The sequence below is a fragment of the Rousettus aegyptiacus genome, unplaced genomic scaffold (genome assembly GCF_014176215.1).
Source record: "Rousettus aegyptiacus isolate mRouAeg1 unplaced genomic scaffold, mRouAeg1.p scaffold_m13_p_3, whole genome shotgun sequence".
NCBI classification, from domain to species: Eukaryota; Metazoa; Chordata; class Mammalia; order Chiroptera; family Pteropodidae; genus Rousettus; species Rousettus aegyptiacus.
In genome coordinates, this window is record NW_023416306.1 from 14,255,496 (window position 1) to 14,282,431 (window position 26,936).

The 26,936-nt window shown below is 44.0% G+C and overlaps 1 protein-coding gene across 10 annotated transcripts in view; it reads left to right on the forward strand.

Annotated features, from left to right (window-relative positions):
- The window catches only part of ASTN2 (astrotactin 2), a 900,155-nt gene that overhangs the window by 137,614 nt on the left and 735,605 nt on the right, over positions 1–26,936 (forward strand). The window contains exon 1 of one of the 10 annotated variants that reach the window (XM_036238516.1): positions 6,159–6,181. The exons of 7 other annotated variants lie outside the window; for them this stretch is intronic. The gene's annotated coding sequence lies outside the window, so the exon portion shown is untranslated. Of the gene's footprint in view, positions 1–6,158; positions 6,182–20,057; positions 22,173–25,496; positions 26,005–26,936 lie in introns of those variants that run through there. 2 more of the 10 variants (XM_036238517.1, XM_036238513.1) reach the window with 2 other exon arrangements.

Genomic DNA, 26,936 nt, shown 5'->3' on the forward strand with positions numbered 1-26,936 from the left:
TAAATATATTCTTACTATATGATCCATCAATTACATTCCTTGGTATTCACTCAACTGGAGTTGAAAACGTATGTCCACACAATAACCTGCACATGAATGTTTACAGCGGCTTATTTTAAAATATCCAAAACTTGGATGCCAACAAGATGTCTGTCGATAGATGAATGGGCAAATAAACTGTGATACATCTAGATGACAGAATATAGTTCAGTGATAAAAAGAAATGAGGTGAAAAGCCTCAAAAAGACATAGAGGACCTTTAAAGTCATATTGTTAAGTAAAAGCTAATTTGAAAAGGACGGGCACTATACGATTTCAAATATATTACAGTTTAGATAAGGCAAAACTATGGAAACAAGAAAAAGATTCTTTGTAAGGGCTTTGGGGGGAAGGGAGGAAGAGACAAACAGGTGGAGCCTGGGGATTTTTATAGCAGTGAAACTGTTGTGTGTGTTACGGTCAGAATAGGCACATTTTCAAATTTGTTAAAACCCATAGAATGCACACCACAAAGAGTGAACCCTGCGTAAACGATGGACTCTAATTCATAATAATGTATTCATATTGGCAATTCAATTGTAACAAATGTGTCACACTAATACACGATGTAAGTAATGGGGGAAACCGTGTGTGTGAAGAGGGTTATACACGCGGGAGCTCTCTGGGCGTTCACATCAATATTTCTGTAAATCTAAAATGGGTTTAAAAAAAAAAAGTCTATAAAAATGAAAAGTCAGGGCCCTATCCAAAGCCAATTGAATCAGAACAACTAAGCATTACCATACTGGTTTGTTTTTAATCTCTGCGGGTGATTTGAGGATTCTAATCCACTGCTGGGATCCAGGGCCACTGCCTAGAGGGGCCCTGTCTTTGCCCCCTTTCACCTATGCCCTTTGTCTCTCACCTGCTAGAGGCCCCGTAGAAACCCTCCCTGACCATTTGATCTAAATCGCACCTGGATATCTGTTTGTCATGTTTGTTGCCAGTTGGCTCCTCTACAAACTTTTTGAGGGCAGGGACTGTATTCTGCACTGCTTCTCAAAGCATCCGCTTCACAGTTAGTACTCAATAAATACCTACTGAGTGAAACACACAAACGAAGGACTAGGTCCTATGGTTTAATAGATTCTCCCCCTGGTCCCCATCACTGCAAGTCCAAGGAGGCTACAGGGAACCGTGGTAGATGGCTGGAGCTAAGTTAGACTAAGTGTGCGCACACCCACTTCTACTCTTAAAGGGGCCGCAGAACACAAAGAACTCATTTCCTTCGCGACCCTTGGGCATTCACCTCTGTTCCTTTTGCCCTGCAGCTAGTGCCTGAGTCCTGAGTTGAAGTTGGGGAATGGATGAGTTAGAGTTGTCTCTGTCATTTCCATTTTCTTTCTCTGCAATAAAATTAATGATTGCTTGGTCAAACTGCAGTATAATGTGATTAGGCTCGTGTGTTCCCATCTCCTGCAAGTGCCTCGGGAGGAGTGACTTCTGCTACTTTTGCAAACAGCTCTATAGTCCATGAGCAAGCTGAAAGGAGAAAAACTAAAAGCCCTTCCCATCAGCCCCCAACACCAGTCCCTTTTGCTGCTTCCTTTATATAGGAGATTGAATTGCCTTTAGATTGTGAGCAAAGGGAAAAGCCATGCAGAAACAGGATGCTCACAGGCACTGCTCTCTGAAGCAGGGAAAGCAGCAAAGATTCCTTTAATCCTTGCTCAGGTGGAAGAGAGGCACACACATACTTTGGAGCAGCACAGTAAGGAAGCAGTTAAGAATCGATCTTGTTTTCGTTTGGCTGGAGTTCCAGCTCCTGGCATAATATGTGTACTTGTTTCCCTGCACATTCAATAAATTACTTTATGGCCAGTGAGGAGTGGCTGATGTCAGATTTACAGTGAAGGACCCCGAGGGCAGAATAGCCTATAAGTTTCTGTTGGAGGATAAAGAGAGGAAGGTATGCAACTATATTTTATGGATCCATGCAATTTAGGGGAAGAGGCTAGAAAGACAGAGCAGGAGATTGGAGAATAAGGATTCAGTTAATGTGGAGCTGCAAATAGTCACCAACCCAGGCAGCCCCAGGATGTTGTTGTAGAGCTCTGATTGCTAATCCCGGGTACTGTTCTAACTCTCTGAGTGCCTTGAGCAAGTCACCCATACATTCCGAAGCTCTTCCCGTGCAGGGGTGGGGGTGGGTGTGCAAGGGATAGAAAACAACTGTTTAAGCAAAGGGACTTTCTGGGAAGAGTTTGGGATGGTGTGCAGACAGATGGAAGTAGAAGAAGCAAGGCTAGAAAGGGCAGCTCTGGGAATCCAAACATCCCACTCAGGGTAAAGGGTCTCCAAGAGCGCCCATCCTTTCCTCCCTCTCTTCAATGTTCCTTGGCCCAAAGTGGACACCTATTTACCCCTCATGGAGGGAAAAAGAGGACACTCAAATTGACGTTCTCTCCAGGCTGCACATGGTTATGGGGAGAGCTATATTTTGAAAAGTGAGTCTAGAAGCTGATACCAAAATGGTTGCCATGTAGCGAAAGCTACGCACATCCTCAACAGGGACCTTGGTGTCTTCATCTGGAAGATGATAGCGGTTTTTAAAACCCTCTTGTAGCAACAAAAGCTTCCCTTATAAACGGAATCTTGGGGAACTCACTGTGAAAACTCCGGGGAAGAATTGCTCTGGCTGAGAGGGCACCACAGGCCTTCTTTCCCCTCAGTCCGCAGGTGGTCCTGGAGATGTCTGTTCAGAGCCTAGAGCTCTGCGAAGTGCGGTCAGATACCACGGTGTTGGGTGGTCTCCAGGATCCAGCAAAACAGACCATCTAAGTCAAGGGCTCTGGGAAGACCTGTGTGGAAGAGAGGGTGAGTCATGGAAGTCGCTACAGGGCTGAATGACTTCTGTTTTGCCTGGCAAAGGTGACGACCTTTATGTGGACTGCTCAGGAGGGTTAGGACTCTGGCATCTCCTTCCAGAAAGAAAGGCTTTGCCTTAGGGAAATAATTCTAGGAAGTGTTGACCTCCAGGTTCAAACCCTGTTTACACATCTATTGTCACATCCTGCGGCTGTGCCTGTGTTCTACACTTCCTGTTTCCGGTCCTCTAATGTAACAATCCCCCTTCTGCCTCTGGGCCTTTGCACGGGCTACTTCTGCTGCCTAGAAAGGTCTCGCCTCCACCTCTTTTTGTCTGGCTGACTCCTGCTAATATTTTCAATTTCTAAATTAATGTCATTTTTGCAGGTAAGCCTTTCCTGACTGCTCAGGTTAGAGCTGGTCTCCCTGGTTTGTGCATAAGAGCCTGTTATTGGTAGCGCTTAATCACGGATTTAAATTTTAGGTTTATTTCCATTTTATGTTTATTTTTTCCCACTGTATTGTAAGCTCAGCATAGGCAGGAATCATCTCTTTATTAGGCGCTGAAAGATGTATGTGGAATGAAGAAAACATATAGAGCATATTGCAGTATTCAAAGTGTTGATTCCACGTAGTGAGCATTTATTGAGCACCTTCTGTATACCAGATCCTCTCCTAGGGCCTGGGATTGATCTCGGAAGATCCAGCCCTTGAGTTGCTCCTTTTCTTGGGCAGGAGGATTTTTTTTCCTGTTCTCCCATTTAATCGGCAACCCACCCCAGGAGATCAACAGAGTGTGGGCTGCAAGGCCCAGAGAGGTCAGGGGATGTGACCGGCATCGCACTGCGAGTTGGTGGCTTGCCAGGATCAAATCCTGACTCCTAGCCCAGTGCTCCTCTGCTTCTCCCTTTCTTGCAGAGAGTAATGTAGCTATTGAAAATGGCTTTCCTCGCACGTGACACAAAGTACTTCCCTTCGTTCCCCTAGAGAGAAAGTAGTCTTGGCTCAACAAGGATGAGGTGTGTGGGTGCGTAAGGAGGAAAATAAGGGAGGATTGGCACATATTTATTTCCACAGCCCAGGATGCTGCTGGGGGTGCCCAAGGTGGCTGAAGAACTGAGTTGACATCTCAGCGTGGCATGCCGTCTGCTGTCAGAGAAGGAGCATTCGTTGGGGATCTTGCCGTTTCTGTGACTTCACAGAGCTTGCCTTCTCGTTTGTGCCCCTGGTCCCGTCCTGCCCCACCTTGCCCATATCTTTCTCAGCTTTCTCCTCCAGACGTGCAGGAGGTACAACATGCTTCATCCTGGTCTAAGTAGTACTGACCCCGAAATGGTGGGTCTTGACCCAGTGCAAAGGCTGCATCAGCTTGGTTTAGCTCTGCTGGTGAAGAAGGGTGCCATGTTTCCAGGTCATTGAGACTTACTAAACCATGGCAGCAAAATGGGTACACATCTCCATTCATCCTTACTGGCCTCTCTTAACACACCCCATTTAACTTTGCTGGCAGCCGCCGGCAGCTTTCTGTTTACGGGGCGTGGCTGCTCATTCCCAGCTCCCTCCACGCTGGTGACAGAAGGTGACCGTGATGAAGGCACAGTCTTCTTTGACTGCAGGCAGAGTTTCTAGGATTGCGAAACGAGCTTTATTATTTTTTCCTTGTCTAAGAGTATGAAATGTCTGCTTTCATTATTTTTTCTCCTTCCCTCCTGATCTTTGTCAAAGAGTGACAGCTTCTCTAATTAGGCAGTTGAGAAGGTAACCTTAGCAACTCGGAGTTGGCAGTGGAGGAAGAGACGGGGTTCCAGGTGCTCCACGTGCCTGAGCACTGGGCACTCAGGGAAAGGTACCATGGCCCCCTTTATGGGTTAGTGGCCCGGCCCCCGCCCAATGGTGGCTGGCCCCAAAGCTCCTGGGCATCCTCGTCACTCGTGAATCAGGGATTAAAACACCTGGATGCAGAGCGGTTCTTCTTTCACTTCTCTCTCCCTCTTCACCACCTCTTCCTTTCCCTCTCTCTCTCTTTCTGTGCCTCCCTCTGTCTTTTCGGGAGCAGGCAGAGGCTAGAGATTCCTGCACTCTTCGTTAGTACTTCCTTTACGGAGCCACCTCCAGCCAGCATGGACCGTCCTGCCCGCTCTTTGGTCTTGATCAAGGAGTTATCAGTATCCATCCCCTATTTCCCCTCCTGCCTCCCTCCCCCACCCAGTTTCTCTACACTCATCCCCTGTCTGACTCCTTAGCATCTTCCAAAGCTCTTCCCTGGAAAGTCTTTCCCATCTAGTCCTCCCCTACTCCCCACACTCCCCATCATGCATATTTATGTGTGCTTAAATCTTATTCTATGCTTATGTCGTCTGGACCACATAATGTAGAAACAGTTTGTAAAAATTTTTAATTCTTTTACTTTTTATTACGCTACGTGCTTTTCTGGGTCTGAGTTATGATTCCCAATAGGAGAAGGGATCCCATATTCCCTTATGTTCTTTTCACGGTTAGCGTATTAATAGACATGACGTATGGTTATAATTCATAGCTTACTCTAAAGTAAAAGGAATGCTCTGGTCTCTTTCCTGAAGTAAAGGCTTTAGAAAGCTTCAGAAATTATGAAAATACATATAGTGGAATTTAACACAATGGGCACTCACTATACTGAGACTGAGCTCTAGTAGTAAATGGGGGTGTTGAGATATTGCCTGTGGATTTCTTTCCTCCCATTTTCTCTTTTCCAGAATTCCCAAACTCCCTTTCATCTATTTATCCATCTTGTCATCCTACCACTGATTAATCCATCAGCCATCTACCTATCTGTCCTCCCACCTCTCCATCCATCCATTTATCTGTCCGTCCGTCCATCCATCCATCCATCCATCCATCCATCCATCCATCCTCTTTGCTAAAAACTAGGGGATCATTACCTTTAAGGAGCAATCAGGCTAGAAGAAGGGTGGATGGGAGGAATGAAATGTACTCAACCATAACTCAGAGTGCAATCTGATAAGAATAGTGACAAAAATGTCCCAGGTCTTCCAAGCAGGCAAGAGCAGAGAACTCTAAATCTGGGAGGATCTGTAGAGACTGTCACCTTCAGTCCTCACAGTGTGTAATGTGGGGTCCAGGACCCAGAGGAAATGACTTGCTCAGAGTTATCCATCAAGTTAACAAGAGGACGAAGGTTGGACCAACAGAATGACAGAGCTGAGATAGATGGCTCAGTTTGCCCCTCCCTTATCACAGGTGGAAACGTGAGCCTCGGAGATGGGAAGGGACCGGGACTGCAGCTCCAGTCATTCATCCGGCGGCAGAACTGACGCGTAAGCAGAGATCTGCCTTGGTGAGGCTCGGACATGTGTTAGGCTGAAAAAGAACGAGTGTTTCACTCGGGGGAAGGTTACCTTAGGTTTCACTTTTGTCTTTGAATCACCATTCCAGTATCTCCTCCACCCTACCACACTTCCCAGGACACCTTGGGTTCTGGGTGAAACCTGACTCTGTGTCTATCCCCTTCTCTTGCAACCCAGCAGGGTCCTACAAGAGCCTGGCTACTTGCTCACCTTCCAGAGGGCTTCCATTGTGACCCAGTCCAGCCTTTCCAGGCAGCCCAGTCCCACTGCTTGGATTCGGGCTTCTTAACCAATATTCCCAGGCAGCCTGAAGCTGGCAGCTGAAGTCAGATCCCAGGCGCCGAGGAGACGAGGTTCTTGGCCGCTGACGGGAGATAAGTGGAGACGTAAACGGTGATTTTCTGGCTTGTGAGCCCCTGTTTGTGGATTTCATCTTTTAATGGAAGTGCAGTAAATAAAAGCTGTTTTCACAATATGCCAAGCAACAGGTCAGGAAACTCTGAGCCTCTGGAATTGATAGGAGGGAGCTGAGTGTAACTAATCTCCCCAAATTGCACCCAGCTCCACTTGTATCAGCTCCCAGACTTTGTCCCCCAATTATGGTGCAAGACAATTATTTCTGAGCGAGAGCTTTTGGAAAATAAGGCATGTGGATGGGGGGATACACTCACTGCTTCTTGCCAAATGCAGTTTTTCCCCTCATTTTTGGTTAGCGTTTGAACCTTTCCTCTATCCCCCTTTAACATTTCCTTCCTATTCTTGGAGGCTGAATTCATTCTTCAGGGCTTATTCAAATGGCACCTTCTCTAGGTAGCCATGTCCTCCCACCCCCACCCAGTGTTTTAATTCAGAGCAGCAGCCTTAAATTGAAGTTAAATTGACATTCAGTAAAAGGCACAGCTCTTAAGTGTACATTTCCATGCAGTTAAATATCCATTCATGTAACTAAGACCATGTTCATCACTCCAGAAAGTTCCCTCCTGATCCTTACCAGTAAGCCCCCATCCACTCATAGGCAGCCACTGGCACGATATCAGTCATAATTAATGAATTTTGCCAATTCTCGACTTCTTTATAAATGAATCCATATAGTATAGGGGACAGAAAACTATAGCTTTTGGGCCAGATGTAGCCCATCGCCTCTTTTTGTGTGACTTGGGAGTGAAGAATGGTTTTTACATTTTTAAATAGCTGGAAAGAAAATCAAAAGGAGAGTGATATTTTATGACTCATAAAAAGTATATGAAATTCCAATTTCAGTGTTCATAAATAGTTTTCTTGGCACGGAGCCAAGCTCATTGGTTTAGTTTTTGTCTACAGCTGATTTCATGCTACGCTGACAAAATTGAGTGATTGCTATAGAGATTGCCTGCTCCCCTCCCCCCACCCCCCAAAAATCAACTAACAGATTCATTATGTGACCTTTCACGGAAAGGATTTCTCAGCCTTGACATGGTGTGCACTCTTGTTTCTGACACCCTCACCTGGTACAGTGTTTTTGAGATTCATCTATTGTTGGGTGCATCGGTTGTTCCTAAGTGTTCATTTTTAATCCCTGCAGCTAGATGTTGTTTTTCCCCCTCTGAACTCGGAGAGCAGGAATTGCAAGTACGGCGCGGCGTCCCCACTGCTGCCTCTTCCGGTGCTGTGCCTCGCAATCCTGATCAATCATGGTCTGTTTTCCCACCGGGCCTGGGTTAAGGCCTAGCACTTGTCTCAACCCAGTGTTCCAGAAAGTCACTGCTAACAGATCAGGGTTGGGTCTGTGTTGAAAATCACTTGCCAGCCCTGTCCTAGAAGCACTGTAGTGTAGAGCAAAGAGGCAAAGAACCCTGGTGTCAGACAAACCTGTATCTGAATCTCTGTGATGCCCCTGACCACCTCTTTGTATTAGGGCCAGTTACATGGTCCCGCCGAGCCTCAGTTTCCTACCCTGAACACTAGGGAGAATAATAAAACTGATCTCATTGGTTTGTTGTGACCATAAATAGAAATATAGATACAAAATGTCTTGTTCAGTCCTTGGGACATAGTAGGTGCTAACTAAATGTCTCTGCAAAACAGACTTTTTCTATTTGCCCAAAGTTGCTGCTCTTTCTGGTTAGTGAACTCAGTCTCTTCTCCATCACTCATGCTGCAAATATGGGTCATAGCCCCTTCTCTTCTTATCCTCAGCTCCACCTCATGACCCTCTCTTGAACTGACATCTTCTTTTATTTTGACCTGTATGACGGGTCACCCTCTACACTCTTCTTTACTTCCTCTAATTCACACTGTCCTGTACGGGCAAAGTGAATCTATAGCACACACAAAACCCTCACCAACATCTATTTAGTCTGAAGATAAAGACTAAGCTGTTTAATGTAGCCTAAAGCGCACGCATGGTCTCCCTCTGCCTACTTTCTAGTCTTAAGTGTTATCACTCTGCCTTGTTCCCAGCAGTCTAGCTACATTGACCTTGGGCTTGGTTCTCCTGAAGAAACATAGAACCACATTTTCTCTCCCATGACCTGAACATTGTTCTTTTACCCTCTCTACCTTGTTCATTTTTTTATTAAGCAATAATTCACGTCATAAAATTCACCCTTTTAAAGAAAGTGTACAATTCAGTTTTTTTTTTTAAAGTATACTCACAGACTCATGCAACAGTCACCACTATCTACTCCCAGAACACTTCATAAGCCCAGAAAGAAATATCTTAAGCCTTAGCAGTCACTCTCCATTCCCTTGTCCCCAAACACTAATCTACTTTCTGTCTCTATGGCTTTTGCCTGTTCTGGACAGTTCACATAAATGGAATCATACAATATGTGATCTTTTGTGACCAGCTTCCTTCACTTGGAATAACATATTAAAAGTTCATCTGTGCTGTAGCATGTATCAGTACTTTATTCTTTTTATTGCGAAATAATGTTCCATTGTACAGAGAGACCACATTTTATTTATCCGTGGATCTTTTCATCTTCTCTATAGTCTACCTTCCCCTGCCACAGACTTTCACAATCTGTTGTTTCTAGCTCTCTAAAATCTTTCACATTAGCTTTTCATCTTTTTTTTCTTTCTGGCTCTGGCCTTGCCGATTTTTACCCATCATCCGCAAAACTGTCATATCGATCTTTATACAATACTTTAAAAAGAAATTCATGATGTAAGAAAACATCTGTGGCTAACTATGATACTCCAAATAAAACACAAAATTTTGGATGATTTTAATAGAAGCTCCCCAAAATGATGTGTATTGTAATTGAGCTCTTAATAAAATAAACAGAGGTGAGAACAATTATGAAACTCCTCTTTTACCATATTTTTGAGTTCTCCCTTTTGTTTGAATTTGTTTAGCACACATCTTACTGCTCCTAATGAGCTATAAGCTCCTGGAAAACAGGAAAGTATCTAGTCTACCTTTGGACATCCCAACTATCATTAGATATTTATTCACTTGGATTAAATTTTTTTATTCTCCCATGAGAAGCATTTATATACTAACACCTTTCAAAGACTTAGCTGGAAAGGTTAGTGGTGGAATTCCAGGAATCTAAGGCAGGCTGGTTGGGAGAGATTTTTGGAGCCAGCCAATCACTGTCAGTTCACCTTGTCAGGGCTGCCTCCTCTGCATGAACTTGGGCTAGTCGTTCTCCTTGCAAGCTTCAGAAGAACACTGGGTCCCTCTTTTTTTACTCCAAGGGGCATCTTCCCTTACACACTCCTTTTTCTGCAGATGATCCCTGGCTTTGGGCCTCATAGATGTGTGGGCACATTGAACCCTTGGTTCCTGATGACAGATTTTTGACCCAAACATATATTTATTGTTCCACCTGATAAGTAGGAAGGAGCTAGAGGCATTCAGAAAATCAGAGGGGACAGGGTGGCATTGAATTCAAGAAGATGTTTTTAGACTTTCTCAGATTCTATCAAGGTGGGTCTAAGCTAGAGCAGAAATATTGAACATCAAGCCATAGGATGCACTCAACCTAGTTGTCTCTCACCTTTTCTAGGAGTGGTATCCCTCTTAGAAAAGAAGGACGGGGGCTGAGTATTTCTTAGAAAAGGGGAAGGGGAGTTACTCTTTGATGCTCATAATATATCCGTGAGGGAGGTAGTTCCGTTTCCTTTCCACATTGCAGATAAGAAATCAGAGGTGGGAAAAGGTGACTTGGCTGAGGCCTCAGGCCAGCCAGAGGCAAGAGTAGCATCTCCATCCAGGCCTCTACAGCACACTGCCCCAGTAGTCTGATAATAATTAAAGTTCTCCTGCTATCTACTGGGAATTTGCCTTCGTAACAAGGCGTACCACTCCACGCCTTGAAGGTAGTGAAAACGGCTCTGGACTGGGGGCCGGAAGCTCTGGCTCAACTCTCTGAACCCACTGGGTGACCTTGTACAGATCACTGCCTCTGTCTCCGCCTGCTCTCCCCATCTGAGAAATGAAGGACTTAGCATCCACCTACTGAGCCGCTTCCTCTTCTCATCATCTTTAGAAAAGGGTTTTATTTTTTTTTAATTTATAATTTCATAAGTTACATAAATAACATATGAAGCCGTTCTTTTTGAAATCATGTGGAGTAAAACATGACAGTCTGCCCTCAGCATCCCGCAGATAAGCACTGTTATTGGTGTGTGTCCTTCCCGATTATTTTTATCATTATTTATATCACATGTATGTGTAAATCCAAGTATGCATCTGTCACTCCTCATTTGCAGGACCATTGCTATATCTATTATTTTGAGACTTGCATGTGTATGCTTTTCATTTAAAAATGATTGGAAATCTCTCAATATCAGAATGTTTGGATCTGCCATATTATTTTAATGACCTCATTCTGTAGTATGAGTATACTGTAATTTATACAAATTATTTTTCTGTTGATGCACATTTATATTTATTTGTAATCTTTCATTATTATAAACATGTTATGCTGAACTTTTTTTTTTATTTTTCAATTTTTATGTATGTATAGCTTTCTACTGTGAGTATTTCTGTAGGTTAGCTCCTTAGGGTAGTATTACCAGCTCAAGGAATATGGGCATTGTCAATTTGCATAGACACTGCCAGATTGCCCTCCAAAATAGCTATCTCGATTTACACTCGAAGAGAGTCCAGGTGGAATTTTAGGTGTGACAACAAAGGAGGGGCATCTCTGTGGGTTTGAGACTCTGCCCATCACCCTCCAAACCACCACCCTGCATGCCATCAGTGATCCTGTTACAGGTAAGGCAGGTCCTGCCCCAAGCGTCTTCTTTATCTGGTTTTCTGCAGTTCAGTGCTTGCATGGCTTGCAAAATAGGGTTTTAGAAAAGACTTTCCAGAATGGAGAGGTGGCTAGATTAACCTCCTGCCCAGCTCAAAGCTCTAGGTTTCTTGAGAAGGTCCCAGTGGATTGCCAAGGGCTGGCACACAAGCTGACTAATAGGGGCTGTGGCATCTGGCTTTGCTCGGAGAGCAGCCAAGTCCTGAGGAGTTCAAAAGACCTCTCTGCTCCCTCGCCCATTCCTGACAGAGGCCCACAACCACATGCCCTGGGTAATGTGTTGTATTTATCCTCTTTTTGCCTGACAGAGGCCTGCGTTTTTCCCGTCCCCAGCCTGCGTTCCCTCCTTCGTCTGCCTCAGGCCAGTAAGTGCTGAGCATAGCCAAGTGGGAGTAGCCCGTTTTTTAAAGATGAGTTCCCAAGCTAGCGGTCTTTCTTCAAATGAAGCCCGGGTCTCTCTGTTTCTCACTCTTAACTTGAGTTAGGATAGAGGAGAGGAAATTAAAGTGCTGAATGTATTGAGTTCCTAGTAAGTGCTGAATGCCATGTTGGCCAACACACGGGTGTTACCTCACTGGCTTGTCCCCAAACAACATCACTGCCCCTGTTTTCAAATGAAATAAACTGCTTGTGACTGGTCAGAAGATATGGGACTTGAATTCACATCTGCCTGACTCCCTAGCTCGGCCCCCAACCCCCACCCCCACCCCACCCCCACACTGTGCCTGGCTCCTGAGAAGTAAATTTTTTTTTTTTAATCTTTAGTCATAGTCATTAGTAATTGACTACTCCCAACCATATATTTTTTGATATTTTCAAAGATTCAGGGTGTCAGGTCATCCACAGCCTTTTCCCACCAACCCAAAGAATCACCAAGTCAGTCTTGAAGACTTCCCTGGTGATCATTCATTTGGATATGGCTATTTATCCATTTGAATGGGCCACATGGGTTATCTGTCTGTGACAGTTTCCTGGAGGCTATGTGCTGTGTGTGGTAAGGTGGAAAAACAGACTTTGAAGTTGGACTGATTTGGGTTCAAATTCCTACCTTGCCAATTGCACACATGTCCCAAAAGACTCACTTTACCTCTGTGAACCTCAGTCTTTTTAGGACAATAGGTTTATTGTTTATGTTGTCTACTACAGTTAAATATGCTTCTGCTCTCCCTCCTCTCCAATCCTAATATGCCCATGTCCTAATCTCCTAATCTATGAATATGCTATAGCATATGACAAAGGGGCTTTGGCAGATGTGATTAAGTTAAGGATCTTGGAAAGGGAAGATTTTCCTGGATTATCTGGGTGGGTCCAGGGTAATCACCAGGGTCCTTTTTAGAGTGCGACCCGAACAGTAGAGTCAGAGAAGGTGGTGTAAAGAGAGAGGAACAACAAGACCAAAAAATGCTATGGCTTTGAGAGGGAGCAGGGGCCCAGGGCCATGGAATACAGCTCTAGCAGTTGGGAAAGGCAAGGAAGTGGATCCTCCTGAGATCCTCTAGAAAGGAATGCAGCCTTGCTAATGCCTTGATTTTGGCCCTGTTTTGACATCTGACCTCCAGAACTGTAAAATTAGAAGTTTCTGTTGTTTTTTTGGTTACTAAGTCTGTGGTAATTTGTTAGAGCGGCGATAGATAATGAATACATGATGGGTTTTTAAAAATCTACAAGGCAGACAGATTTGAACTTGAATCTCCTTTTCTACTTACAAGCCATGTGAGACCTTGTGCCTCTTAGAGCCTCTGTTTCCTCATGTGCAATATGGGGTTAATGATACCTCTTTAATAGGGTCTGTGAAGATTGCAGGAGATCACGTGCTAAGAAAACCTTACCTGTCACAAAATAGATCCTCAGTCATGAAAGTTATTAGTTTTTCTTGACGTATAGCCGTGAACTGGGGGTACGCGCAGTGGTGAGCTTTGCTGAACTAGTGTAGTAAGATGGAGAAAACACGAGCCAAGAGACACAGCTTTGAATGTCCGCTCTGGTATTGGCTAACTCTGTGACCTTGGATAATATGCCCAAACTTCTACGAAGGATGATGAATCTTCTGAACGTAAATGCAGGCAAGGTCAAATGAATACACTGCACAAACTCTGGCTCAACCTTCCCCCTCTAGCCTGAGCTCCGAGAGGATGGGCAAGGACTCCTGCCTTGTCTATCTCTCTGTCCTTACGACCGAACACAGCCCATGGCACACAGTTGTGCATGGAGATGTTTGTTGCAGAAACTGAACTGTGACGGGTGGGAGTCTGGACTAGTATTATCAGAGTAAACCTCAGACCTCAGAGGATAATAGGACCTAGGGATCAGGGAGATCCATCAGGAGGAAGAATTGGTTCTAAAATTTGGCCTGCTGGTCCATTGGAAAGGGCAGGATGGAGGCCACAGTGGGCAGGTGGGACCTGACATAATAGATTTCCAATTCTAGGATGATGGTATTTGGTTCATGCAGATATTCAGGCTTCTGTCCCACCTGACTCATGCCTCCTTTTTGCACTGTCCACAGCCCATCTTCTGTAGGTGCTAATGGTGAGAAAGGAAGCTAACTATCGTCTGGACCTTCCTTCTTCTATTAAACCCAGTTCTGAAAACCAGGCTTCCTTCAACAGGGCTCACCTTTGCCTAGAACCTTAGCTCAGGCCTGCTGCGTATCACTGACTACCTGGGGGGATTCACATGAGGGCAGTGTGAGGGGCTTCGATCTCCATCAGACCTGGTGCCTTCCCTTGTGTTTGAATTTATTTCTACCACTATTCTTTGTTTATTGCCTTTGAGCTAATTTTTGGGACTTGCAGTCATGCAGCCTCTTCCAGTCTATTTGAATTAATTTTGCAAGTAGTGTATTTGACTTATTGTGGTCCAGATTAAGTCATTTTATGATCTTTTCATCCACTGTCTCTGTAATTCTCCTGAAGAGTTATCATGTTTGTGGGCTGTGATCAGTGCTTTTTTTTTTAATAACCCTGGTCTTATGCAGCCTCTTAATTCCTTTGTTTTCCTGGGTTGTGTCCAATTTATTAATCGTTCTTGTAGAAAAGCAATAAAAAATGGTAGGTCAGAGGCCCAGCCAGAGCGAGGCGGAGACCGGGGTTGAATCTCAGCTCAGGCAATGATTAGCAGCTGCCCCTGGACAATTTGCTTTCTCATCTTGAGACCTGGCTTCTTGGTCTGGAAAATGGGAGGAATCTAGGCCTGGCTTACAAGTGGGTGATTAACTGGGGTGCTGTGTCTGAAAATGTCTGTCACATACCAGTTGGCAGTATATCCTCCCTCTCTTAGTTCTTAAATCTCGCAGTTCATGTATTTGTCCCTTATGTCTAAAAGATCAATATGACATTTGATGTTTTAAAAAATTTAAGTATAGATTCTGCTGCTGTTCTACTGTGACTTTTCAGAAATAATTGTAAGTGCTTCAATAAGTGTATTAGCTCTTCTCTACAACACCGCAGGACACATGCTGTCCAACCTGCTGATTTGTGTTTTCTTCCATATTGCTAAGTATTCCCTTAACTGCTCTCTGTCCTAGCTATTTCTGTGAGGTCTTAATTACTTCCTAATTGTCCACATTTCTTCTTTCCTTTTTCTTCCTTTTTCTGGCAAAAGACAGATTATCAAAGATGGGTTCAGGATCTTTGCCACTTTAGAGTCGTCATTAATTTCCTTTATCCCTCATTATGAAGGTGGGAATGTGTTCCATTTCGCTCTCTGATTTCCCACTTGGATTCCTTCTAAGAACTGTTGATAATCTCAGCATCTCCATAATCACCTTTCCCTTCAAAAAAGGCCTTTTTGAACAGATGCTCCGTATATTGTAAAAATACATTTCACTGGTCTGTATCTCTTAGTTTGACCTAAAAGTTTTTCACCGCAATGGACAATAAATTGCTGATGTCTGTAAAGCACCTTATGGGCTACCAGAGATGCAGAAATGAAGATAACTGTCTTTGGTTTGAGTGCCTCACGTAGATAAACAGGTGCTCAAGCCGTGAATGATAAAATGTTAAAGATCACATTAGCAGCTAAGGGAATGCAAGCCAGACATATGGAGTTTGAGCAGGTGGGCATCAGACAAAATTGTAGAAGTGAGGTTTTAATGAGTTTCTTTGTAAGATGTAATTTATGCATCTGAAAAGTGGAATGATTAACATTAACTTTTCAGTTTGGTCATAAAACTAGGTAAACACTGCATGCCTTTTACTTGCCCTCGATGATTATGAATATGCTTTCCCACTAATAATAATACTAACGATGTTAGTGATAGCAACAGAAATGTGGGTGCTGCCTTCCCACCACACTCGCTTTCAGGTGGCAGGTCAGGAAACATCATCATTCTCAAAGTAGAAATGAGGAGACTTAGTCTTAGATTCAGCAATTTACCAGACATAATGCTATAACTCAGAAGTGTTAGCACTATGGAAATGGAATGGAAATAGAATTCTAAGTTTTTACTTTACGCTTCTTTCTTCCAAAGTGCTTGCAAATAAGAACCTTCTTAACGAAGTTGTGAAAGATTCCTCCACACAGCCATCCTCCGCCAGGAGTTAGCAGGAGGAAGTGGTGAGCTGCAAGATCTCAGGATTTGGAGCACACATTAGCAAGGACGTATTTTTTAAAAATTATTTTTAATAAGACATAAAATTTATTCACTACCTTCTGTGTGCCAGGCATTGTCCTGTACGTTTTTCATTTGATTCTCATTTAAGTCTTGCAGCCTTTTGAAGCTGATTGCTAGTATTCTTCCCAGTTTGCAGATGAAAAGACCGAGCCTCAGTCAGATGAAGTGAGATGCCTAACTACACAGAGCTAGTAAGTTGACAGCACTAGGATTTGAACCCTCCAAATCCAGGATTCTAGCTTGTGGCTATGGAAACAATCTTTAACTTTCAAATGTCCATATGAATGGGGTCCATGTTCGCAGATGCGGCCATTGTCCTCAAAGCCTTGATAAGACTTGCTAACTAGTCCCAGTGTTTGACTGCTCAGAGACTCAGAGGCTCTTCCCTTCCCTCCTCACCCTCTAGAGGGAAGAGTTAATGAGTCATGAAATGACCAAGGGGCATCTGAAAGAGAGAAGAGAAGCCAGGCGAGTGGGTAATCCACTAAGGACATAATCAGCGCTGAGTCACTGCATTGGTTGCACGTTAATGTGCCCACGCTGGCCCTGGGGACAGCAGTCTAGCCTTGAGCAGCTTCTGGATCGAGGATGCTCAACAAATATCAGTAGCTGCTTTGCCAAGAAGTATGAGGATTCCCCGAAAGCCCTGCTCAGCCAAGGCCAGATCAGCACCTCTCACAAGGGAGAGAAGAGAAGCTCTTTTCAGATGAATAGTCCTGAGGAAACATGGGACTTGGAAAAAGATGGGCAAATGCAGCAAAAGACCCCTGTCTGGGCATGTGGTTTCTGAGGGTTTGGGTGCAGGAGCTGGGACGTGGGGCTTCTGCTCTTTGAGCCTCTGTTTCCTCCTTTGAAAAATAAGAAAATTAGACTAGATGACTTTGCAAGGGACTCCCCACTTTGATATCCTGTGATCCACCTGTGCGTTGACATCTAGCAACGATAACAAAATTTTATGAAATGCTTTCCATCTTCTAGACACTGTCTAAGTGCTTCAGGTAGTATCTCATTAATCCTCACAACAAGGCTATGAGGTGAGGTACAACTGCTGTGCTGGCTTTACAGATCAAGAAATCGGGGCATAAGGAGCTTACAAGTCTTGCTCAAGGTCATACCGCCATTAAGGATGAAGCCAGGATTCAAATTCACGTCCTCTGGCCCCAAGTTTCCCTTTACACTCTGCTTCACTGCCTCTCAGTCAGGTGTCCTTGGAAGCTGCTCCAGAAATCACTGTCTGCAGGTGACTCTTTTACAGGACAGCACAATGCGAAGTGAAAGCATTGCTATTTTTGCTCAAGTTTTGCTTCAGCGAGGGAAGTGAGGCAGGGAGTAATGTTACCATAGCCCCTTTAGTTCCTAAGTTGGGAGGACCTTGAGCTGGCAGAGAAAACTCCCAGTTGTGTGTACTGATTGTCCGGCTGGATTAGTCTCAGCTCCCGCGTGGGTGTTCCCAGGGCCATCTGATAGTATCATTTAGAAGTTTGGTCTACGGGGTTAGAGGGACCTAGATTCACATGTCAGCCACTTACTAGTTGTCATATATTGAACATGTTACTTAATTACTTCCGTGCAATTTCTCATTTATAAAATAGGAATTCTCATAACATCTGTTTCCAGAGGTTTTTTGGAGAATCAAATAACTGAATGTAGGTAAAGTGACTTCTAAACAGTAAAGGTTTCTCTGGGTGGCTGAACATGGCCCAGGATGTAAATAACCTTTTGCAGGTCGGCCGTTTCTCTTCCTGAGGCTTCTCTCTCCCTCCGCCACCCCGAGGACTGGCCCACAACGCAGAGGCCCTGTGCCTTCGGTGTTTACCCAGGCTGTGCTGGGGGAGAAACAGTGATTGATTTGCTTTGCATTGACTGAACACGATGAAAACTTGTTTTGTTTTCTCCTCCTTTCCTTACTTAGTCTTGGGAATCATACTTTTTCTTCTTACAGTATTGTTAATGGAAAGCACTGAACCAAAGTCCCTCAAATTGAATTTGGCTGCCTGAATTGTCAGCTCTCCATCTCTACTCTCTCTAACCTCCTCCACCCCCAAGCTGGAGTCTCTGCGTTTATACTCATACTCATTCATGGACTTTCAAATGTGCTGGTAGAGGGATGGGGATGTGGAGGGAAGCAGGCGATCTACCTGGGCTGAGGGCGGGCCTGCGTCTCCTGCCTTCCGCTTGTCAACCAACATGCTATGACACAGCAGATGTACATGCTTTCAATGCAGTAAGGAGGCAGCCCGGGCCTGCCAATCAGACCGAGAATCATTAAGCTTAGGATGGGATCCTGTCACCAGCACTTAACAGCCGTGTGTCCTTGGGGAAGTCGCTTTACCACTTAGAGTCTCCACATCCCTCTCTGTTTCTAAATAGAGAAAATACCAAGTAATTTCCTTGCCTAAGAAGAGATTTAAGAATGCACTCACTCACTCATTTATCTGATCATTCATTCTTTTAGCAAATGTTCATCAAGTGCCTATATTGTTCCGAGTATTATGCTAGGTAGTGGTGTTACAACTCTAAACAAGATACATGCTCTGCCTTCAAAGTGTGTTTGGTCTAAAAGGATGGCATACAATAGCAAACGGGTAATTTTAAGGTCACATGAAATGCGATAGAGTGAATGAAAATGGCCAGGATCTTGGGGTCAGCAGACATACATTTTGGTCTGATTTCCACCAATTAAGAGCTGTTATCCTAGACAGGTTATTTGACCCCAAGAACCCCTGTTTCTGCCCATATAGAACAGATGTTACAAGCTCCTTGCAGGCTTAGAGTAAAGATTAAAGATATTGTGTTTAGTATTCACTGAACAGTGCCTGGACCCTAAAAAGCACACAATAAATGGTAGCTATTATTATTAATAATGATACTATTAATAATGAATGGGAAAGTGCTTTCTAAGCTACAGAACCCTACACAAATATAATGAATCATGATAATCATGTTACATAGAGACTTGTTTCCTAAGAGATTCCTAGAGCAATCGGGATCACTGGTGCCTAGAAAAATAATATTATTGACAACAACAAGAACTTCACATTTGAATAGTACTCTCTCAGTTTTAACAAATAACCATGGCAGGGAAGAAAAAAGAGATTTTGTTAATCTGACTTGGATTGTACTTTTGTTGGCAAGTATTATCCTGTATTTTTTGAAAGGTTTTCTGTCTTCATTAACAGCACTTTAGATTCCCTTAAGTAAATGATGACTTATATAGATTTGCTCCATTTTAGGTGACCTAAGTTCAGGCAGAACTGTTCTGTGCCGACACCTGCAATCGAGGTTCAATGCATTTCTTAAGCCTACAGATGATTATTCTTCCTACTGTGTTAAATGCACAGTAATCCTAAGAGACTTGGACAACTGTGGCTTTGTGATAATGGGATTTTATATTTATAAGCCAACATGTTAAAAAAAATATGTTATTTTTATATGTAAGTTTTTCATATCAGAACTCTTAAACAGCTCATGTCGATCATTATTCTGGTCCCTGGGAAACCAAAGCAGTTCTATGGATTAGCGTAGACAAAAAAGAGTTGTTTAACTTTACCTTTCAATGAAGGGTGAGGATACTATCTATCTCCTGTCCACTTGTGTCCTTAACCTAGTGATAATTAAAAAAAAAAAAACAAAACCGTAACTGTTACACATTCATACGCTGGGAAAATTAACAAAGGAGATGGAAAATGTAATCATATGCTTACCCTCTCCAAACTCATGGAATTAGTTTATTCTAAAAACTTGGAAGGACGTACAGGCTCCGTAATGCCAAACGTGTGCGAGCATCTCCTTCGGTCATTCTCACATCCACAGCAGTGTTTCCTGAGCATGTGAAAAGAGATCAGTCAGTATTTAGTATATTAGCCGCCTTTAGTAGGTTTTCAAAAAAAGCTCCCATGACTTTTGTTTTTGTTTCAGTGGATCCCTCTTTAGTTTGTACTGAGTGTGAGATTTGAAACTGTGTGTGTGTGTGTGTGTGTGTGTGTGTGTGTGTGCGCGCATGCGCACGTGCATACAAATGTGCACTATGGTCTGTCTCCCAGAACCCCTATTTGATAAGAATTCTAGATTCTCAGAGCTATTCCTGTCACTTAATTGTACTTTTCCAAGGTCGATAAAGAATGACTACATGACAATCACTACGTTTGTGAGCTCCGATCCTTAGTTGCTGCTTAAGCCATGCCCACTTCTTGATCGTGAGCTACAGGAAGGTCATTTTTGCTTCACTCTCACTTTTCTTGTGGTTAGGTTGAGACCTGGGATTGTTATTCCATTTTACAAGTGAGAAACCAAATAATTACAGGTGGGAGTTTTTGAAAGAACACATACTACATATCGTGTAGGGGAATATTATCCAGAACTCGTTGTATGTAAACAAGGCAGGACTTTGCAGAGATTATTCTTCCAAATATGTGGGGGCTGGCTTAAAGCTCCTCTTTCCTCAAGGTTTCCGTGATTCTAACTGAACCTAAAACTAACATTGGGTGAAAGCTATTCGAGTTCTTTATGTCCAAGAAGAGCCTCAGTGATTTTATAAACAAATTAGGAGTCTATGTGATCTCAGACAAATCTCAGAAAAATTATGAGAGTTTATAAAGCATTGGCAATGGCTACGGCACAGTATTAGAAGTTGGGGGTGGGGGTGCTGCTGTGAACAAGCAGAGAGGACCTCAGCCTTTGGGAGCTTCCCATCTGAAGGGAAGGGAGACATGAGGGGAGTAATTCATGTGCTCGGTGCTTTTCATGAGCAGGTTCTTCTGCAAGAGCTTCATATGCATTCTTTCATTTAACTTTACCACAACCCTTAAGGATCAGGAACACATCTATTTTACAGAGAATGGATTTGAAACTTAGAGGTGCCAGGGAGCATATAGTGCAGAACCAACACTAGACCCTGGATCTGGCTGACAATTATGGTTTGTATTCTTAACCAGTCACTAGACTGCCTTTCTCATCACTTATCCTATAAGCCTCATGCTCTTCATCTGTGAAATGGGCTCCATTAGAGGAAATTGCTGAGAGAAGCTTGTGCAATAGTGTGACTTGTTTTTATTGTAATTTTTATTTATCGTTGTTGCTATAAAACAGCACATAAAATTGAGAAGCAGTCAAGTCCACGTATGACAGAGACTCCATTCTGTTCTGAAAACGTCCCTGCTAATTAAAGAACTCACTGAAGAAGATGAAGTTGATGCTATTTGTGGCTCAGAGCAGGTGTTCTCAGAGAGCTGGGGCTGCTGGAACAAGGAGGCAGGTGGGCGGCTGTGGTGGGGAAGAGGAGCTCAGAGACCAAGGCCAAGGTCACGCGGAGTCTAATCTGCAAGACTCAGGGAGAAACTGGGTCCACATATTGCAATTAGGACTCATTCCTGTGTTATGGGAAAAGTTGGGGAGAGGAGAAAACTTCTTATGGACTGATCATGGACAAGGTGTGAAAAGATTGAAAATTTTACCCCAGCTCTACCTTAACTACCTGGGTGACCTTGGGGGAAGCCTTATTACCTCTTGAGACTCAATTTCCTTGTATTTAAAATGGGGATTACAATCTCTGTTCTGCTTCTCACACAGGGTAATGTGAGTATCAAAAGGGAGTAGAATTGAAAAGGATCTGTAAATTGGCAAGTTTCCCATACATGTTATTTTTTATTACTAATCTTTATCATCAATATTAGCCAATCATCGACATCATCACTATTATCATTGTATGTAGTCACTGGGACATCCATGGAGTTTACTAGTCTAAGTCCTGGAAGCCATTGTTTTGGAAAATGTAATCCGTTCATTTATTAAATAAACATGCAGTAAGCACCTCCAGTATGTAAAAAATTGTTCTAGGTTTTGCAAGATTAATAAGACAACGCTTCTGCCCTCAAGGGGTTTACGAGGGAAAGTGAGCAGAGGCCTTGGATAACTGTACGCGAAGGCTAAGTTATATAATGTGTCAGGAGCACAGAGCAAACAGAATGCTAACTTGTTAACTTGTCGCCTTCTGCCAAGGTGACTCCACTGCTTGGAAAGTGCTGGGATGAAGCTCATAGAGCATCACCTACCTGCAGCAGGAAGGGGCGTGGCCTGTCTAGGACACCCACAAACTCCCAGGCCAGTGCCTTTCCACTGGTAAGTCCAAGCTGCCTACATCCTTTGCTAAATTCAGATACTCAGCCTCCCACATCATCAGAACCTGGCAAGCTTTAGGCGAGGGTCTGTTGGCCAAACTGTTAGTACTGTTTTTCTGATTTTCCTCTTTTCTGGGTACGTGCTAGGGTTGCACTTTTTGGTTTAGTTATCATTGGATGGCTCAGATGACTAAGTTGTGAGGTGAAGTGATAGATGCTACTTGTGGGTCACATTTACCTGTCAGGGGAAGAAGGCTCTCCAGAGTTCTCTCTTTTCCTCTCACGTGGATGTTAGCATTGTTTCAGATGGTGGCGGCCTCATCTGCTTGAGTCGTTGAGAGACTATAGTGCATAGAGGCCCCCTTCCAACCTGGGATGACCATGCCGCATGAGTGAAACATACACCGTTATCTTCCAAGCCCCCAAGGGTCATTACTGAATCATACTCTAATGTTGACTGGTGGTCGAAGCAGTGCCGTGACAGACATGGGCAGAATACAACGAGGCTGATTTTCTCACTCACTGTGTCTCTTTATAAGGTCCTCAGGGATGCAGTATGAGGGCTCAGGGTTCCTGATAGTCCTTGTTGTCTGAGTTTGAGCCATACAGTTACATCTGTATGGCCAAAATGCTTTCCTTGGGCTTACTCAGCCAGCATCTTTTCTTCTTTGAAAGAAGCAGACCTTTGTTCCCTGAGGCTTAACTGCCTCCTGTTCTGCAACCACACTTTACACCCCATCCCCCAACTGCTTATCTTTCTCCTTAGACTTTCATAAGGTACCTTATCAACCGTGTTTGGGAAAACTAAGTAAATCATGCCTGCCTTTTATTTTGTACTTGATTAAACTTGTCAGAGAATTCAGGCAAGTTCGAAGGGCTCATATTTTTCTCTGCTCACAGAAAGAACCACCTGACCTGTTTCTTGTTTTAACCTCCCATCTACAATACCAAGTGGGAGCCAGCCAACTGTGTCCCGTATCCCTTGGGGATGAGTTCTAAGAGGGGGTCTTTATTGGGTTGATACCCCCAGGGTGCCATTAATTTGCTTGGGACCTTGGGCAGGTCATTACCATTTTTGGTCCTTGATTTTCTAAGTTATCTGAGGAGGAGCCTGGGCCACATTAATTTACTTTTTTGGGTATCTGCCTTGTAGCAGGTACTATGGAGGCTTAAAGGGTAAACATATATGGGTCGTGTCTTCAATCACATGGTTCCCAGGCTAGTAGAGGTGGGTGGGTAAGAGGAGATATAAGTTACTGTGTCTATGAGTCAGAAAGTGTTAACTCTTTGGATCCATTACCAGCTGTATATGCTACTAATGGACTGAATTCATGTTTGAGCAAGTGGATAGGAAACAAAACAGCCCACACTCTGTGGGTAGGGGAACTGAGAGTCTATAAAAAAGCAACACATACTACACAATCTTAGTGGGTTTGAGGAAAAGATATATTTCTGAACATCGATGCATCATGGATGAGTTAAGTAGGGACTGATAGCCCATGACATTCAAGGCCTTTAAAGCCGAGATTCAACATATCTGTCCCACATCCCTACGTTATGTTTCTAGTGCCATTAAGAGTGTCTCTCTTTGTAGCTCTGTCCTCTTTTTGCTCCTCCTTATATCATTATGTTCAGATCCTACCCGTGCTTGCAGATCTGGTACCAGGCCTTCCCTCAGGGCCTCAGCCATGAGCAGAAGTGGGCTCTCTATCTGCTGTTCTTCCGCGTGCTCTGTGCTGGTCTCTAACCCATACTGCAGTCATTCGTGCCTATGTCTTCACAAAGAGCGGTGGAGGGTTGGTGTGGAGTGAGTCCAGATTCTTGCCTTCCCTTTGCCATGAATGAGCTGTGTTACCTTCAACAATGTTTTTCTTTCTTCTGCACTTTGGCTTTCTTATAGAATGGGGCCGATAATGTCGGTTTTGCAGGGCCGTTGAGAGAATGAAATAAGATAATGTATGTAAAGTAGTTGTTTTACTTCTCATACCGTAAAGCTATCCTCCACTACCCAGTCCCTTCAGACACAGTGTAACTTGTACCAGTGGGTGACGGACAGATACTCCATGAATGAGCGTGCTAGTGGACCTTCAGTGTTAAATCAGAGCCCTGGCAGAAAACAGATGGCTCCCTGCTGAGCACCTTCAGAAGTGATAGTGGAAGAGGATTTAATGGAGGGTGTTATAGGGCTGAGAGAACCAGCCTTGGAGTCCTGAGGCTTTCCTTGCAGGATAGCGTCAAGGGTGTTTTGGTCACCTTGCAAAAGCAGGAGGTATTCCCACCCTCAATTTGGTTTAGCTATTGACACTGACGGTGCCACATACACACACAGGATGGATAGGAAAAGGTCGCTTATTCACCTGATTCAAGTCTATGGGGCAGGCAGAGTAGGCATCTCCAGCTAGCCCAAAATAGCTTGAGAGAGTCAGCACAGAGACTAGCCTGGGCTTTTAATTTGTTCAAGGATGGGGCTGGGGTTAGAGTTCCCACACATGGGCAGGGGCTTGCATGAGTTGACTCTCCAGCCAGTGAGTGTCAAAAGGAGGAAACATCCAGGAGCCCTTATGAGCTTGTCTACATATAGGGCACACAGAGAAGAGGGAAAGGGGGTGCTTAAAAGCTGTCTCCATTCAAACATCAAAATTAGGGGCTAGACTATTCATTTTAAGGGGGGAAGTTCTTACAATCTAGAAAGAGCCAGGGGAGGGAACGATGATGCCAGGAAGAGGGGCTGGCTTATAGGGACTGGCTGAGGGGACCCCTACTCACTGTTGAGACCACAACTCAGCAGAGAGGAAGGGAGGATGATAAGTACCCTGACCTCTCTCCTCTGCTGCCCACTGATCTCCTGTCAGTGCATCCCCGGGACAGACTCTACCTGGAAGTAGAAGGAAGAGAACCTGGGTGATAAAGTCTACAGAGGTCAGTCAGCTGCCTGGGACAGAGGGCACCATGAGGACGGAGCAGCGTGTAAGGAGGTTGACCAGGAGATAGGGATCTAACGGAAGTCAGTGATCATGGAGCTTGGCTAGCTAGCCAATGTTGACTGCGCACACATTGTGTGACAGATGTCATCCTAAGTCCTTGACATGCAGTATTGTTTTAATCCTCAAAACAACCTTGACTATGTATTACTTGTTATAGACGAGGAACCTGAGGCTCAGAGAGGTTAGGAGAATAAGTTGTACAAATTACCGGTGATTAAAACAGTCACAAGGATGTAATGCACAGCTAAGGGAATGTAATCAATAATATTGTAATAACTGTGTATGGGATCAAGGGGGTACTAGACTTATGGGGGTGATCACTTTTGTAAGTTATATACAGTCTAATCACTATGTTGTACATCTGAAACTAATATAATATTGTATGTTGACTGTAATTGAAAAATTTTTTGAAAATTAAAAAGGAAAATAGGCTAGGAAAGTCTTAAAGATAAGTGGAGCTAAAATTAATGCCCAACACTCTTCATCTCTATTGCCCAAATGTTCTGCAGTAGACTGAGCTGTCCTGTCCCAATTTGGGGGCTGGGGAGCTCCCCCGCATGACGTGCCTGGCACCAGCGAGCTGAGAGCCATGACGTTTCCTTCTAACGTTCCACAGAGCCTCCACCCCGGATTAGCTTCTGCTCCTCTTCAGTAGATACTTTCTGTGTCCCGTGCCTGTATTAGGCATTTTCACAAGTTCATCTTCATTTTATTCTTATGGTGATTCCTTGAGGAGACAGATGATGGCGTCTTCACTTTACCGCTGAGGAAACCAAGTCCTAGAGCGAATGACGTAACTGGCTCGAAATCACCCTGATTCTCATGGGGATAGAGCTCCACCTGTGCTCGGTAAGACCTGGGGCTTGGGAGTCACCTGCTGTGCTTGGCTGTCTCCCAGTTACATTAAAGCTCCTTTTCTCTCTGAGAATAAAAAGCGAAGACTCCAAATTAAGTCCCCTCAACGGCTGGGGGGTCGTTAAGGTGCATCCTGAGGGAAGCTGCTGCTTCTGTCTTTTCATGAATGCCCAGCTTTATATGTGTTTCTTTTCTTTTTAATGTCTTTCTTCCCCCTCCAGCCTGATTCGGTATGATGTTTTCCTTGAGTAGAGTGCTGGAGCCAAATCCGTGATGGAGGTCACAGGCATGGCAGCCCCCATTTGTCTCTATCCTCCTGGGACTGAGAATTTATTTGTGATGTCAGGTCTGGGCAAGATTTAGAATAATTCAGGGATGTAAGTCCCGAGGATATGAGAAATAAATAATGTCACCCATTCCACATAAAGAGGCATTGTGTGTGGGGGGCGGGGGAGTGGAAGAGAAAAAATAAAACTGTGATTATATTAGAAGTAAAGAATAAATCCTAAAATGGCTAAGTCATCCTGGAGCATAGATTTTTCAGATTGGAAAGTATACACATGATTATCTACTACAACCTCCTCATTTGACATGGAGAGAGTGAGGCCAGACAGAGGGAGGGGCTTGTGCATGGTCACATGGAGGATCATCGATAAAGCCAAGACTTGAAATCGGGTTGGCGGCTCAGTTCCAGTGACCTGTGCACGTGCCCACTGTGGGGACTGAGTCCCAGGAGTAGAAAGACACTTCAAATGATTCTGTTTATCTACATGGCTCATACGGTGCTGGAATGACTGTTTGCACAGCTCTCTATCCCTTAGACCGGCAGCTCCATACGGGCAGGAATTGTGTTTTTTCATTATCTCTGTGTCTCCAGCACACTCGTTTCCTTCCTCTGGTATAGTTTCCAGTCTTCTTTGCTTGGC